This window comes from Pan paniscus, chromosome X (assembly GCF_029289425.2).
Source record: "Pan paniscus chromosome X, NHGRI_mPanPan1-v2.0_pri, whole genome shotgun sequence".
Classification (NCBI taxonomy): Eukaryota; Metazoa; Chordata; class Mammalia; order Primates; family Hominidae; genus Pan; species Pan paniscus.
In genome coordinates, this window is record NC_073272.2 from 135,998,456 (window position 1) to 136,015,789 (window position 17,334).

The 17,334-nt window shown below is 39.8% G+C and overlaps 1 non-coding gene across 1 annotated transcript; it reads left to right on the forward strand.

Moving 5' to 3' along the window:
* The first annotated feature begins 2,495 nt into the window (after positions 1 to 2,495).
* On the forward strand, positions 2,496 to 2,601 carry LOC112438555 (U6 spliceosomal RNA). The gene has a single exon (XR_003026964.1). It is a non-coding gene; the product is annotated as a U6 spliceosomal RNA (small nuclear RNA).
* The last annotated feature ends 14,733 nt before the right edge of the window (positions 2,602 to 17,334 follow it).

The window sequence follows — 17,334 nt, forward strand, 5'->3', positions numbered from 1 at the left end:
GAAACATTGCTTTAGTGACTCCCTACTGCCCATAAGATGAAGTTCAAGCTCCCTAGCATGACCCACGGGTCCTTCATCATCTGACTCCTGCCCACCTATTTATCTGCATCTTGTACCCCTCCCTGCATCACACGTAATACCCCAGCTGTACTGATCTGCATGTGGCCTCCAGCAGAAACATATCTTTCTTCCCTGTCTTCTCTGCCTGGAATGTCCTTCTCAGCTCTCTTTGCCTCGGGAGCTCCCTCCTACTCATTCCTTAGGATTCAACATCTCTAGAAACTCTTCCTTTATCATGTCCTTTTTGTCCTGTGTACTCCTTCAGCGCTATTGGAATTGTTTGTCTTCCCCAGAAGACTGGGAACCACCCCATCCCCCACCCACAGTTTAGCACCTGAAATTTATCATGCCCTCTAAGTAAGAGCTTTTGGGTAAGTGAATGAATTAATTAATGTCCTCGAAAGAGTTGCAACACAGCATTTTGTTGTGTACCATCTTAACAATCAGACCCTGAAGGCATCTGGGCCAGAGTAGACAAGGACCTCAACCATGAAGAAATGGCCCGGTGTACCCAACCCCACCATACCAGCACACAGCTTCTCTAGCCAGGGGAATCTCAGGTGCCACAGAAATTGGACCTCAACCAGAGAAGTTGGCTCTTGACTAGAAAACACTGAAGATGAAATAAATTAGGACCTAACATGAAGTGGATAGCTTAGCAGACCCTTCCTGTAAAATTCGAAAACTCCTGCCCAAGAGAAGAGGGACCACTGCCTGCGCTTGAATAAAGGACTCAAGTATAGGCAAATCGAAGCACCTTCCTTCCCTGAGCCCATTCCAATGCTCATCTGATCTCTGGAGCTTTCATGTTGTACACCTCTCCACCCTATCTTAACCTTGAATCCCAGGTACACTCTGCCTGCTCTGACAACTCTCTACCTACCTACCTGCCTACCTGACTCTCATACCTTAGCTCCACTTTGATCACCTGGTAGCAATGGATTGTCCAACTACACCAAGTGTCAAGCCTACAGGCTCTCAGGAACCCATCTCTGAGAAAGGCATCAGCTTTGCCAGCCAACTGCCTGCCCAATGTCCGGCCCCAGACTTGACCCCTTGATGAGGTATTCTCCTTACATATATCTCAATACTAAAATGACTTACCAACACTGCTATAGACTAAATGTTTGTGTCCCTCCAAATTCACATGTTAAAACGTAATCTCCAATGTGATGGTATTTAGGATGTGGGGCATTTGGGAGGTGAATAGGTCATGAAGGTGAAGGCCTCATAAATGGAATTAGTGCTCTTATAAAAGAGGCCCCAGAGAGCTCATTTGACTCTTCTGTCATGTGAGAACACAGAGAACACCACCATGTATGAACTGGAAAGTGGGCCCTCACTAGACACTAAATCTGTTGGCATATTGGTCTTGAGCTTCCTAGGCTTCAAAACTGGAAGAAATAAATTTCTGTTGTTTATAAGCCACCCAGTCTATAGAATTCTGTTATAGCAGTCCAAATGGACTAAGATAACACTAACACTAATTGCCCATATTGCATGCCAGCTGTAAGAGAAAGCACCATTTGAGGAAACATAAAACTAAACACACATTAGAGTCCTTTTTACAACTCTGCTTTGTTGCTGTTTAATTCATGGTTCTCAACCTTGACTGCACATTGAAATACTGTGTGTTTCGAATGTTTCGAAAATACTGACAGCTATAAGTAGGTAAACCAATCAATTGAATTGCCTAATTTTGAAAGTAAATAAATAAAAATACCAATTCCTGGGTCTCACACCCAAATATTCTGATTTGATTAGTTCAGATGGCAGCCCAGACAGCAAACGTTTTATAAGCTCTCCAGGTGATTCTAATATGCAGGCAGGATTGAGACCCACTTGCCCAAAAGCTACAGTCATGTGCCCCATAAAGATGTTTTGCTCAATCACAGGACCACATGTACAGTGGTGGTCCTATAAGATTACAATGGAATTAAAAATTTCCTATTGCCTAGTGGCATTGTAGTCATAGTAACGTTGCAGCCCTAACACCATAATGCAATGCAATGCATTACTCGTGTTTGTGACACTAGTGTTAACAAGCTATTGCTCTGCCAGTCATATAAAAGACTAGCAATACGACTATGTATAGAACATATACTTGATAATGACAATAAACAACTATGTTACTGGTTTAGATATTTACTATACCATACCTTCTATCATTATTTTCAAGCGGACTCCTTCTACTTATTAAAAAAAAACAGTTAAGTGTAAAACAAGCTCAGGCAGGTCCTTCAGGAAGTATTCCAGAAGAAAAAATTGTTAGCGTAGGAGATGACAGCTTCGTGAATGTTACTGTCCCTAAAGACCTTCCAGAGGGGAACAAGATGTGGAGATGGAAGACCATGATACTGATGATCCTGACCCTGTGTAGGCCTAGGCTAATGTGTGTGTTTGGTCTTAGAGTCTAACAAAAAAGTCTCAAAACTGCGCTTGCTTTGGCAGCCCATGTACTAAAACTGGAATGATACAGAGAATAGTAACATGGCTCCTGTGCAAGAATGACACACAAATTGTGATGCGTTCCATTAAAAAAAACTAAAAATAAGTAAAAATAATAAAAAGTAAAAGTTTTAAAGTAGATAAGCTTAGAGAATAAGGATATACATGATGAAAATATTTTTGTACAGCTGTACAATATGTGTTTAAGTGTTATTACAAAACAGTAAAACAGGTAAAAAAATTTAAGGTTTATAAAGTGAAAAAATTATAGTAAGCTAAGGTTAATTAGTTATCGAAGAAAGAAAAAAAATTATGTATTTTTTGAGACGGAGTCTTGCTCTGTCACCCAAACTGGAGTGCAATGATGCAATCATGGCTCACTGCAGCCTTGAACTCCTGGTCTCAAGTGGTCCTCCCACCTCAGCCTCTCAAGTTGCTGGGACTACAGGTGTGTGCCTCCACACACAGCTAATTTTTAAATTTTTTATAGAGATGATGTATTGCCATGTTGCCCAAGCTGGTCTGAAACTCCTGAACTTAAGCGATCCATCCACCTCAGCCTCCCAAAGTGTTGGGATTACAGAAGTGAGCCACCATGTCCAGCCAAGAAAAAATATTTTTTATAAATGTAGTGTAGCCTAAGTGTACAGTGTTTGTAAAGTCTACAGTAGCATGGAGTGATGTCCTAGACCTTCACATTTACTCACCACCCACTCACTGACTCAACCAGAGCAACTTCTAGTATTGCAAGCTCCATTCGTGGTAAGCCCCTTATACAGGTGTATAATTTTTTAAATCTTTTATACTGTATTTTTACTGTGCCTTTTCTATATTTAGATATGTTCGATACATAAATACTTACCATTGTGTTCCCATTGCCTACAGTATTCAACATAGCAACATGCTGTTCAGGTTCGTAGCCTAGGAGCAATAGGCCACACCATATAGCCTGGGTGTGTAGTAGGCTATACCACCTATGTTTGTGTAAGTGCACTCTGTGCTGTTCACACAACAAAATCACCTAACGACACATTTTTCAGAATGTACCCTCATCATTATGCAACACATGACTGTGCTTCTTAGACTCCAAACATACTTCCCCTGACTTGGTTCTAGGGAGTCAACATTGTCAATGTTACAACTTCGTCTTAGAATGGTTTAGTGCTCCCCCACCTTCTTCTTATACCCAGGATCATAAAGGCTTCTTCAAGGGCATTTTGTTGGGCACGGAGCTGACCACCTCCATGTGTTTCCTTCCCTTCAGGCCTTACAGAGCTTATTCTCATTATTCCACCTCTATTTGCAATGGAGCCTGAAACCTATCCTTATTTGCAGTTTGCCATTTAAAAATCATCCCTTCTGGCTTTACTTTTTGCCCTGTTCTTTCTGTGTCCAAACTGAAAGTCCGAAGTGAGAGAAACTCATGCTACAGAGTGACTCGCTGGGGTTTGGTGTCAAATCTTAAAACGCCCACTTTCCAATCAAGGGTGACTAAATTATGAAGTAGCACCGCCCCCACCCCCTCCTTTTTAGCTCTTCACAATGCTTGCTATCACCTATTTTATAATTAGCAGTAGATTAGCATGAAAAAGATCTTCCTTCCTGAATTAGGCACTGCAAATATATTTTCTAACTTTTGACCTAAATTGCAGTCTGATTTAAAGTTTTGTTTGTTTGTTTACCGGTTTTCTAGAGAAATAAGAAAAAAAAATAAAGTTTTGTTTGTTTGCTTGCTTGCTTGCTTTTTTTATTCACTCAACAAATCCTTAGCACATTTTGAACAAAGCAGCTTGAAAGCAGAGTTAGGCTATTTCTGTACACAAATAGAGAGCAACTAAGCTTGTGTTTTCACCAGTGGTCTTTTGCAGAAGATAAGGGTCAATAGCTATGAGGGACCAAGGCTCAAGTTTCACTTAAGGGAAACTGGATTCACTTCTCCAAGTGATACTGAAAGCTTGTATTCCAGGGTTAAGATTTACCAAATCAGGGACTCTCTTGTTTTCAGGGATAGTGCAGATTCTACATATCGGGTTTTTAGGGTGCACATGATGAATAGTTTGGAAACGTTTCTGCACCAGTTTATCACTGGCAAGACAGAGGTACCACTTGCAGTCCTCTTCCTGAGAAGGTTCCTCCCACAAGGCATCCCACTTCCTTTTCAAATTTTACTTATTTTGCTCATCAGCAATAAAATGAAAATGTGTCTTTCGCTCTCTATAATCATCTCCCCAACTCAGCAACTTAAGGTGCCTCTGTCACTTTGATTTATTCAAATGATTTGAAATGTCAACTTATTGAAGATCTGTAGAGGACCGTGGGTAATGTCACCCACTGCCCTGAAAAGCCAACGAATTTTAACTCTCTGAACGGATGTCAGACAAGGGCAAAGCTGAGCCCATGGAATCACTTTTTGCCATGCTTCTCAATGGAGCAATTCAAGGTGACTTCATCATGCTCATTGAGGAAGCCACATCTCCTGCCAGTTTGTATGGCATCATATTGGGAAAAAGGAAAAATGGTCACTGAGAGGAGACTTTTCCCCACAAGTATGATTTCTTAGAGAGCCATGGCATTATTTTGGTGCTTAATGAAGTGAAACCTTTTTATCCCAGCTACAGTCTGGCCTTACTGGATTGGCAACAGCCCCAGCAAACTGACAATTTAAATGAGGGTGCCACTGCTTGAGGACTTTATGTGAGGCCTCATTAATTAGTCTATGAGGATGGTCTAACACGGTGCTTGGCACAGTGGTAGATAGCACTCGTGGCATATTAACCATTGCTATGATTATGAAAAGTTCATTTCTAGAGAGTTCCACCAGTAGTTAAGAGGTAGGCTTAGGGATTTGACCTCTAACACACTGTGACTATTCCTGTCATTCTATCCTGCTGGTGCTCTAGGGTAGTCAAAACCATTTTAAGAAACCGCAGAGAAATGTTAAATTCTCCTGTTGTGCTGGAATTCAGTGAATGCCAATGGATCTTAAAATAATTGGGTCAGTGTCTGAGGCTTAGAAAGGCAAGAATTCTCTTTTGCCACATGGGATTTTGTGTGAATTTGGCATTAATATCAGACCTGTGCTATCTTGGCTTGCTTCTTTAGGAAGTAAGCTGGTGCTAACCCCTCAAGGAAAGGATAAAACACTTAGCAGAGCCTTGTTTGTTTCTCAGTAGGGAGTGGCACACTAGCTTAACATGTAGGAAGTTGGCAATAAAGTACTATATATGACGGAGATCTGACCTCGTTCTTAGCTGAGGTTGGTATGGCTTCCTCTAGAGCATTTGCCAAGTGGCCTTTGTGGTTAAACAGCACACTGAACTTTCTCTTAACTCCTTTTAAAGTGAGGACAAAAGGATGGATATGCCTGGCTGCCGCCAATGAACATTACACAGTGCCTCCTCTGTGTTAGGTGTTGGAGGTGCCATGAGCAGCACAGCCCCAGTCCCAGTTCTCAAGTTCACAGTCTAGTCAGAGATACAAACAGTGATGCGCTGGAGCCCATTGCTACTGACTCATGAGAGTTGATAGATGTTTAGAAATTTTTGCCAGTCAGTCGTTAAACACACACTTATTAAAAATAAAATTCTATAAGCCTGCAATTAAAATACATTTCAAACAAAGGTAAGAAACACTCAAAATGTATCACTTCCTAATTATTTTACTGCCATTGCTTATTATATATGCTCTTGAGGTGATCTATAGCTATTGTAGCAGTCTGATGGAAATGCTGTATAATGCTGTACTACTGGGCATTTCTACCCAAATCAATGTGTAACCTCACGTTGGTAGCTTGAAATTGGTCATGGTGGGAATATTTACACAGTGGAAATTGGCAATCACTATAAACTTGGAATGTTTTCTTTTTTCCTTTCATAAAATCAGTTATTAAACATTTATTAGCACACCTGGAGACATTCTAGCAAATAGATTACAGTAAATCCAGTGGGCCCCATGGCTGTGGGATTATAGCCCATGGTAGGAGAACATGGGAAAGTGTTGTGAAAGGCTTCACACAGGAGGCAGGTGCTTGAAGCAAAGCTCTGAAAGATAATTAGGAGTGAAGGCCCAGAGGCAAGATAGGGCAGAATTGATCGAATGAAAAAGATGTGGGTTTTGCTCTCAGGGGCTCTCAGTTAAAAGGAAACAGGAGAAAGGGAGTGAAGGGTCAAGTGCTCTGTGGGGTCTACTGGGACTGCTGTAGGGGGCACAGAGGAGGGCACAGGGCTGGTGGGGGTAGAGTAAGGCTTCCTGGAGGAGGTGATGTGGCATCTTACCACGGAGATCAAAAGAGAACTAGGAGTAGCCACCATTCCTGGAATGGAGGTAGAAAAGTAATGTCTTCTTATATATTAAAATATATTGCCAATACAATCAGCATAGAAGAGTAATCAATGTTTTAAAAATGTATTCTCAGGAAATGCTTCACTCTTGAGATTGTGCAATCCTTGAAATATTGCCTTGTGAGTGGGGATCTTAGTTTCTAGTGCAGCCTCCCACCTATCACGGGGCTTTGCTTTATAATAGCCCTGGCTGAGGGCTTTGAAGTTCTGCCTGAATACTACGGGTGTTGGGGGAGAAGGGAATTGAGTGCATTTGTTAAATTCTGAACTAAATGGGAACAAAGACCTCATTTGGGGAGATAATTATTAAATCCTATATTCAGAAGTCTGGTGTTTGCTAAGCCCTTCAGTTTCATGGACAAAGCATAAACAATATTCCCTTTTCAACACCACAAATTAACTTTTCCAAGAAAAATTGGCTGTGAGATAAGGATAGATTATATTCTGGTATGTGTATGAGGAATGGGGACTTTGAACTGCTCTCAAGTCCCTAACTACAGAAAATCTAAGAAATGATGTTGTCTCACTTTGGTAAAATAACATCTGGGGAAAATACCTACTTTCTCTTTGCATTTAGTGCCTCATTAAAAAAAAAAAACAAAAAACTAAAGGTCAGATTAGCAACCTAAAAATGAAACTAGAATGGAGGTGAGGAAAGAAGTAGTGTAACATTTTACCCTGAGGCTGAGAAGAGGGAGCAGATCTAGTTGTGCAAGCACTCAGAGTCTGAAACGTAGGCCCTTAGTGTTACAAACAGGATGAATGCCTTGGCAAATAAACTCTTGAAAAGAAACCTGTGCTAAGCTTTCCCAGAGACTCTGAGTTTTCTTTAATCCTTTACATCCTTCTTTTTGTTACAAAAATAAATTTATTTATTTATTTATTTATTTATTTATTTGGACAGGGTCTTGCTCTGTCGCCCAGGTTGGAGTGCAGTGGTGAATCACAGCACACTGCAGCCTTGACCTCCAGGGCTTAAGCAATCCTCCCACCTCAGCCTCCTGAGTAGCTGAGACCACGGACACACACCACCATGCCTGGCTAATTTTGTCATTTTTTGTAGAGACAGAGTTCTCTCCATGTTGCCCAAGCTGGTCTCAAACTCCTAGGCTCAAGAAATCCTCCCACCTCAGGCTCCCAAAGCGCTGGGATAACAGGCATGAGCCACTGCATCCGGCAAATTCTTCTTAACTTTCTTGTTTGCAAGAAATAGAAACCCATTCAGCTAGTTCAGATAAAGGATGGGTGGGAAAATGAAATTAATTCAGAAATATTAACTGACACTCACTATGTGCCGGGTTCTGAGCTAGGAGTCCCTGGTAAGCAGTGACTAAGATGGACACAGTCCCTGTCCTCACAGAGCGTACCATCTAGGAGGAAAAAAAGCACTAAACTAACAATTACACAGTTTGGGTGTTGTTGTTGTTGTTGTTTCTGAGACAGGGTCTTGCTCTGTTACCCAGTCTGAAGTGCAGTAGCGCAATCTTGGGTCATTGCAACCTCCGCCACTGGGGTTCAAGCAATCCTCTTGCCTCAGCCTCCTGAGTAGCTGGAATTACAGGCATGTGCCACCACACCACACTAATTTTTGTTTCTGTTTTGTTTTGTTTTTTAGTAGAGATGGGGTTTCACCATGTTGGCCAGCCTCGTCTCAAACTCCTGACTTCAAATGATCCGCCCACCTCAGTCTCCCAAAGTTCTGGGATTACAGGCATGAGCCACTACGCCCAGCCTATTTGTTATTTAATTATAAACACAATGTGCACTCTGAGGGAAAGGAGTGAGGGGTCGTGAGATCCCATGGAGCTCCAACCTAATAGGGCTGGATGAAAGGCCAGAGGAGGCTTCACTGGAGAAGTGATATCTGAGAAAACTCAGGAGCATACCTTTAGCTGGGATGAAGGAAGCATTATCTGGTACCCTTGCTTTTCTTTCCAATTCCCTTATCAGGCAATATGTTACAAAATCAGCATGAAATTTGATAAATTAAAACTCAGAAACAATGTAGAAAAAAAAGCCTCCCAATCTATTTTATACTCGCAGGCTCCTTCAACCAATATGCTCAATTATTTTCCCTGAACAGATGTTCCCAGACCTTTCACTCACCCAGGAGTTTATTTCTTGTTTATTCCTGACAAAATTGCTGTTTAGCATAAGATTTAAAATGTGTGCATTTACAGCACTACATCCAGAATGCACCCCAGAAAGGAATTTTCACCATTAAATGTACAACTTAGTCAGGGGTATGATGACTAAAATGTTGTGGGAATGCTGATTATTTAAACATGACATTATTAAGTTTTAATTCATCTTTGTAAACAATTCTTTATTTTTATACTGCTGCAGAATTAATACCACTGTTGACTTGTGTTTCAGTCTTTACATATCGCATTCCCTGTGCTTTTCACAGGTCTACTGTGTTTCCACAGTTACTTCCCATCTGAGAAGCTGGAGAGGAGGCATTTGCCTTGACCCTCCACCCACCTACAGTCAGGCAAACATGCCTCTGACTAATAGAAACTGCCTGAAGGTGATGACTTGGTACATCCAGCAGACACTGAACTGCTGGACAGAATCATATTTATAGCTTTCTTACAACTATCTTTTGCTTCTCACACAGGGTAGCTACTGGATACAGGAAGGTGCGTCTTCTTTTCTCACACCCATTTCTCTCCTTTGGGTTTATGACTCCACCATTGTAGACATACTTGTCTGGCCTAAGAAAGCAAACTGACCAAAGAGTTGCGCAAAACTCAGCAGTTTCCATTTTGTAAACCTTCTCCAGTTGGAACTGCATAAAAGAGCCCTTCTCCTTTAAATTTCACTTTGAACTCGACCTTGGCTGAACCAAAATATCAGAGGGAAACTCAGTCAAAACCACAGTGTAGACCCCAAATAAGTAAAGATTTACTTGAAACCTGAAGATTTTCTCAAAAGCTTTTGAGAAGGTGCAGATAGAAAGGCCAACCTCACTTGGATTTATGATAAGGAGTGATATCTGAAACCATGGGTTCTAGGCACTGGCTACCACTAGAGGTAGGTGGTAAAATAGCAATAATAATAATAATAATTACTGCTGCTACTACTACCTCTTGTCTTAAGCCTTTGCTATATGTCAGTAGATATTGTGCTAAGCATTGTTTATCTCAATGGCTTATCTCAGCAACCCTCTGGGGTGGGTGTGATATGACATCTCTTTACAGATGAGAAAATAAGACTTGTTCGAATTCTGCCAATTATACTTGCAAGCATGTATGTGTAGCTCTATGCAATTTTATCACATGTGAAGATTTGTGTAATCACAACCACAATCAAGATACTCAACTGCAGCCTGGGCAAAATAGTGAGACCTCGTCTCTAAAAAAAAAAAAAAAAAAAAAAAAAAAAAAAAAAAGAGGCCTGGCGCAGTGGCTCATGCTTGGAATCCCAGCACTTTGGGAGGCCAAGGCGGGTGGATTACCTGAGGTCAGGAGTTCAAGACCAGCCTGGCCAACATGGTGAAACCCTGTCTCTACTAAAAAATACAAAAATTAGCCAGGTGTGGTGGTGCATGCCTGTAATCCCAGCTACTTGGGAGGCTGAGGCAGGAGAATCGCTTGCACCTGGGAAGTGGAGCTTGCAGTGAGCCGAGATTGCGCCACCGCACTCCAGCCTGCGTGACAGAGCAAGAGTCCGTCTCCAAAGAAAAAAATAAAGAAAAATAAAGAAAGAAAAAGAAAGAGAGAGAGAGAGAAAGAAAGGAAGGAAGGAAGGAAGGAAGGAAGAAAGAAAGAAACAAAGAAAGAAAGAAACAAAGAAAGAAAGAAACAAAGAAAGAAAGAAAGAAAAAGAAAAGGCCGGGCACAGTGGCTCACGCCTGTAATCCCAGCACTTTGGGAGGCTGAGGCGAGCGGATCACCTGAGGTCAGGAGTTTGAGACCATCATGGCCAACGTGGTGAAACCCCGTCTCTACTAAACATACAAAAAAAAAATTATCCGGGCATGGTGGTACACGCCTGTAGTCCCAGCTACTCGGGAGGCCGAGGCAGGAGAGTTGCTTGAACTCAGGAGGCAGAGGTTGCAGTGAGCCAAGATCGCACCATTGTACTCCAGCCGGGGTGACAAGAGCAAAACTCCATCTCAAAAAGAAAAAAAGAAAAAAGAAAAATAAAACAAAAAAAGAGCCAAGCTCACACCTGTAATCCCAGCACCTTGGAAGGCTGAAGCAGGACGATTGTAATTACAGGCGGGGTGGCTTGTGCCTGTACTCACAGAACCTTGGAAAACTGAGGCAGGAGGATGGCTTGAGCCCAGGAGTTTGAGGCTGCAGTGAGTTATGATAGCACCATTGCACTCCAGCCTGTGAGACACAGCGAGACCCTGTCTCTAAAAAAATTAAAATAAATAAATAAAATAAAATAAAAGATACTTAACTGTACCATTGCCACAAAACTCTGTTATTATCCTTTTACGGCCACATTCGGCCCCTCTCTCTTATCCCTGGTAACCATTAATCTGTTCTCTATCATAATAGTTTTGCCATTCTGAGAATATTATATAAATGAACTCATAGACTACATAAACTTTTGAGATTGCCTTTTTTTCCCCTCAGCATAATTGCCTCGAGATTCATCCAAGTTGTTGCATATTGTATTGTTTGTATTATTGAGTGGCATTTCACGGTATGGACATAGAACAATTTCTTTATTGAAGTTTATTCCTATTGAAGGACATTTGGGTATTTTTCCAGTTTTTGGCTATTACAAATAAAGACAAGTTTCTGCATGCAAATTTATGACCATAAAGTTGTTTGTAGTATTTCTTATTATCCTTTTAATGGCTGCAGAGGTTGCTGTGATATCTTTGTTTTATTCCTCATATTGGTGATTTTTGGTTTTTTGGGGTTTTTTTTTTTTTTGTATTTTTTTAGGGACAGGATCTCACTATGTTGCCCAGGCTAGAGTGCAAGTGGCTATTCACAGTCACAATCATAGTGTACTACAGCCTCAAACTCCTGGGCTGAAGCAATTCTCCTGCCTCAGCCTCCTGAGTACCTGGGACTACAGATGTATGCCACTGTGCCTGGTCTGATATTGGTGATTTTTATCTTCTTTCGTTTTACCTTTGTCAAATTTGCTAGAGGTTTATCAACTTTATCAAGTTATTTCAAAGAACCAGCTTTTTTTTTTTTTGAGACGGAGTTTCGCTCTTGTTGCCCAGGCTGGAGTGCTGTGGCACAATCTCGGCTCACCACAACCTCCACCTCCTGGGTTCAAGCGATTCTCCTGCCTCAGCCTCCCGAATAGCTGGGATTACAGGCATGCACCACCACACCCAGCTAATTTTGTATTTTTAGTAGAGGCAGGGTTTCTACATGTTGGTCAGGCTGGTCGCAAACTCCCAACCTCAGTTGATCCGCCCGCCTTGGCCTCCCAAAGGGCTGGGATTACGGACATGAACCACTGCGCCCGACCTGAACCAGCTTTTTGTTTCATCAGTTTTTCTAATGATTCTCTGTTTTCTATGCCACTGAAAACAATGGTATTGACTTTCTCTTCTTTTTCTAGGCTCTTAAGATGTGAGCCTAAATTATTGATTTGAGACTTTTGCCCTTTTCCAATGTAAGCATTCAGTGTTATAAATTTCCTTCTTGGCACTGTTTTAGCTGATTTCCATATATTTTGATATGTTGTGTTTTCATTTTATTCAGTCCTATTTATTTTTAAATTTCCTTTGAGACTGCTTTTTTGACTCATGTATTATTAGGCATGCTGTTTAGTTTCCAAGTGTTTAGATATTTCCCTTTTATTTTTCTGTTATTGATTTCTAGTTTGATTCCATCTGGCCAAATAACACATTGTATATAATTCCATTATTTTAATTTGTTAAATTTTTTTTGTAACCCAGGGTATAGTTATCTTGGTGAATGTTCCGTAGGAACTTGAAAAAAAAATGTGTATTCTGCTGTGTTTGGGCGGAATGTTCTATATATGTCAATTAGATCCTACTGGTTAATTGTGTTAAGCTATATCCTTGATGATTTTTTGTCTAGCAATTTTATCAATTGCTAAGAATGGATTGTTGAAGTCCCCGAGTATTATTGTAGATTTGTCTATTTCGCCATTCAGCTCTATAGGTTTTGCTCATGTATTTTGCAGCTCCATTCTTTGGTGGTCTTCTCAGTGGTTTGACCCTTTATCATTATGTAATATCTCTCTTTGTCTCTGATAATTTTCTTTGCTCTGAAGTCTACTTTATCTGATATTAATATTGCCACTTCTTTCTTTTGATTAATGCTTGTAGAGCATCTTTTTCTATCCCTTTACTTTCAAACTATCCTGTTATATTTGAAGTGCATTGCTTATGAACAACATATAATTGAGTCACATATTTAAAATCTATTCTGCCAATCTCTTTTAATTTGTGAATTTAGACCATTTACATTTAAAGTAATTATGGAATTTCTAGAGCTTAAGACTGTCATTTTAATATTTATTTTATATTCATTCTCTGTTTCTTGCTCCTATGATATTTTTTCTTGCCTTCCTGTAGGCTACCTGAACAACTTTTAGAGTTTCATTGTATTTATTTATAACGCTTTTGATTATACTACTTCATATAGTTTTCTTAATGGCTGCTCTAAGTCTTACTATACACATACATAAATTATCATAGCCTAATGGTATTGACATTTTACCAATTGAGAGAAGTATGGAAACATTAATTCCATTTAGGTCCCTTTAATCTCCCCACTTTTCAAATACAACTGTCTTAGGTATTTTCTCCAAAATCATTGAGCTCCACGTCAGATAGTGTAACAACACTTCCTTCAACTATAAAATATGATTAAAGAAACTCATGAAGTAAAGAATAGTCCATTACACTTACTTCTATTTTTACCAATTCCATTATTCTTCCTTCCTTTCTGAAGGTCCATATCTCCTTTTGTTAACATTTTCTTGTTCTTTAGAGACCTTCCTTTAGCCATTATTTCAGGGTAGGTTTGATATTGACAAATTCTCTTAGTTTTCCTTCACTTGAAAATATCTTGATTTCCCCCTTCATTCTTAAAGAATGGTTTCACTGGATACAGAAATTGTAATTGACATGTCTTTTCTTTCATTACTTAAAAAATGTGCCACTTCCTTCTGGCCTCCATGATGTCATTTGAGAAACCCTCTGTGATTCAAACTGGTCTCCTATAGGTAAGGCATGGTTCTCTCTGGCTGCTTTCAAGATTTTTTTTTCTTCAGTTTTCAGATGTTTAATTATGCTGTATCTGACTCTCTACCTCCTACTCCATCCTTGCAAATTTATGTGGTGTGGATTCATATTGGTGTGAATTTCCTTGGGTTTATCCTAACAGAGATTTTCTCAGCTTCTTGAATCTTTAGGTTTATGTCTTTTGACAACTTTGGGGAATTTTCATCCATTATTACTTCAAATACTTTTTCAGTCCCACTCTGTCTCTCATGCACCTCTCATAATATTAATATTTTTATTTGTTTCAAGAGAACTTGTAAATTCAACAGAATTTGTAATAGATCATTGAAGCATTTTTATGACATCTGCTTTAAAATCCTTGTCAGATAATTCCAATGCGTGGTTCATCTCAGTATTGGTGTCACTTGGTTGTGTTTTTTTCTGGTATTTGGTATGACAGGTAATGCTTTGTTTTGTTTCACTTTATACAATACTTTTATCTCCTTTTGTTTTTAGTTGACATATAATAATTGTACAAATTTATGAGATACAGAGTGATATTTTAATACATGTATACAATGTGTAATGGTCAGATTATACACTGTACATTTTGCTTTTTTATGTTAGAAGACTTGATTTTATTTAAATCTTCTATTTTAGCAGTTAGTTTCTCTTCTTAGGTTTAGTATGCAAGTTCTGACCTACATATGTGGGCTTTAGTTCCAATGAAAGTTTAGTTTGCTGAGCCTTTGGAAGCCATCATCCTATGGGCATCAGCTCTGGGTTTAGGTCATCTCTCAAGATTACAAAAACCCCTGGAAAAAAAACTGAGTGTAGTGTTTCAAGCTGCTGCTATGAAGTCCCAAGGGTTTCTATTAGACCAGAATTTTCCAAGACCGTAGAGACGAAGCTCAAAACCACTCTTCTGCTACTACAGCTGCTAGCATTTTGGTAAATTATGTTGACTAAAGAGGATGTCTTCACAATGTTTGATGCTGATGTTTTTATCTCTTCTACTTAAAATTGATCTGTGTTGCAAGTTATACCCTCCTAAAGAGTATGCATACAACTTTTTTTTACTAACATTTTCTTACAGAGTTTGCTCTGAAGCAGTGTTTTCTCTATCCACTTCATGCTATGATGCTAGTTCTTCTGGAATATTTATTTTAAACAGGTACATTTCATTCTAACCAAGAATTTTGGAGGATAATCTTTCTGATTGACTTAAACTAAGAATTTTAAAGGTTAGTCTTTCTGATAGACTAAAGGGAGTAATACTATATAACTTTTCCATACCATTCTCATTTTAAAAAAATTACTTTGCTTTCCATCATAAACAAAATGGTTGGTGCAGTTTTAGATAGGATAGTCAGGGAAGACCATTTCAAAAGAAGGTAGCATTTGAGCTGAGATGATACAATAAGAATCTAGCTATATAAATATCTGGGGGAATAGCCTTAAAGGCAAAGGAAACAGAAATGCAAAGGCTCTAGCAGGAACATGTTAGGTGTGCTTGAGGAACAACAAGGAAATCAGTGTGGCTGTAGCAGCATGAGTAAGGGAGCAACTAGTAGAAAATGAGATGACAGAATGGCAGGAGCCAGTCCTATAGGGCTTTATAGGCCACAATCAGGATTTTAGATTTTATTCTAAGGTATTCCACTTAGATAGACAGCAAGACATTGGAGGATTTTGAAAAAAAAATTGAAAGACATGATCTGATTTACATTTTAGAAAGATCACTCTGGCTGTGATATAGAGAATGGATTGGAATGGGGCCAAAAGAAAAATTAGAATAGTGAGGACACTATTTCAGTGGTCCAAGCAAGGAATGACTAGTCTCTTTGGACCAGGCTTAAACTAGGAGGAGAATGGTAGAGGTAGTGAGAGGTGGTTAAATTTTGATATACTTTTTAGATATAGCCCATTGGAATTTTTCAGGGTTTATATGGAAGGGATGAAGAAAAAGTGAGCAATCAAGAATGTCCTAGGTTTTTGCTTGAGCAACTATTGGAGTGTGATTCCATTTTCTGAGATGGAGAAGCCTGTGGGGGGAACAGTTTTGCAGGGATATGGTAGGAGGTAGGGGGTCAAATGTTTTGCTTTGGCTATATTAATTTGAGATGTCTATTAGACGTCTAAAGGAAATGATTAAGCAGGAGGTGGCATATATGAACATGGAACTCAAATAAGGGGTCTAGATTGAAGATTAAATCTTTAGAGCCATCAGCATACATAGATAATAGATAAAGCCATAGGACTGGATGAAATAATTTAGAGACTATAGGCAAATGAGAGGGCCCAAGGTTAAACTCTAGATAGGATTTTGCCATGTTGTCCAGGCTGGTCTCAAACTCCTGGATTCAAGTAATCCATCCAAGTCAGCCTCCTAAAGTGCTGAGACTACAGGCGTGAGCCACCACGCCCGGCCATGATCTCTCTTCCTCACTGGAGTATAAGCTTCATAAGAACAGAATGCAGATTTTCTTTGTTCACTGCTTATATTAGTTTGCTATGGCTGTCATAACACAATACCACAGCCTGGGTGGCCTAAACAACAGAAATGTATTGTCTCACTATTCTGGAGTCTAGAAGTCTGAGATCAAGGTGTCAGCAGGGTTGGTTCCTTCTTGAGACTCTGAGGAAGAATCTGTTCCATGCCTCTCTCCTAGCTTCTGGTGGTTTGTTGGTGATCCTCAGCATTTCTCAGCTTGTATATGCATCACCTTGATCTCTGCCTTTGTCTTTACATGGTGTTCTGTGTGTATGTATCTCTGCATTTAAGTTTTTTCTTTTTATAAGAACATCTGTCATATTGGGTGAGGGCTCACCCTAATGACCTAATTTTAACTTGATTATATCTTTAAGGATCCTATTTCCAAATAAGGTCACATTCTGAAATACTGTGATCTAGGACATCAACATATCTTTTTGCGGGACACAATTCAACACAGAACACTGCTCTGTCTCCAGCATCTAACACAGAGCCTGCCTCCGGGCCCCTAATTCCCCTAGTGACTCCTTGATGAATGAATATATGAATGGACTTTAGAGCTTCTGTGAAATGGTAAGCAATGTTGTGAAGGATGTGTGTGTGTGCATGTATGTGTGTGCATGTATCTCTCTGGAGAGAGAGAGAGCCCCTCTAGCCTTTCATCAGATTCTCAGTGATCCATGATCCTAGAAGTGCCAAGACCCACTAGCTTATAATGTAAACACCACATCTTTGCTGTGATATAGAGGCCCTTCATTATATAGCCCTGCTTTACTCTGCAGCCTGGCCTTTTAAACTACACACACCTG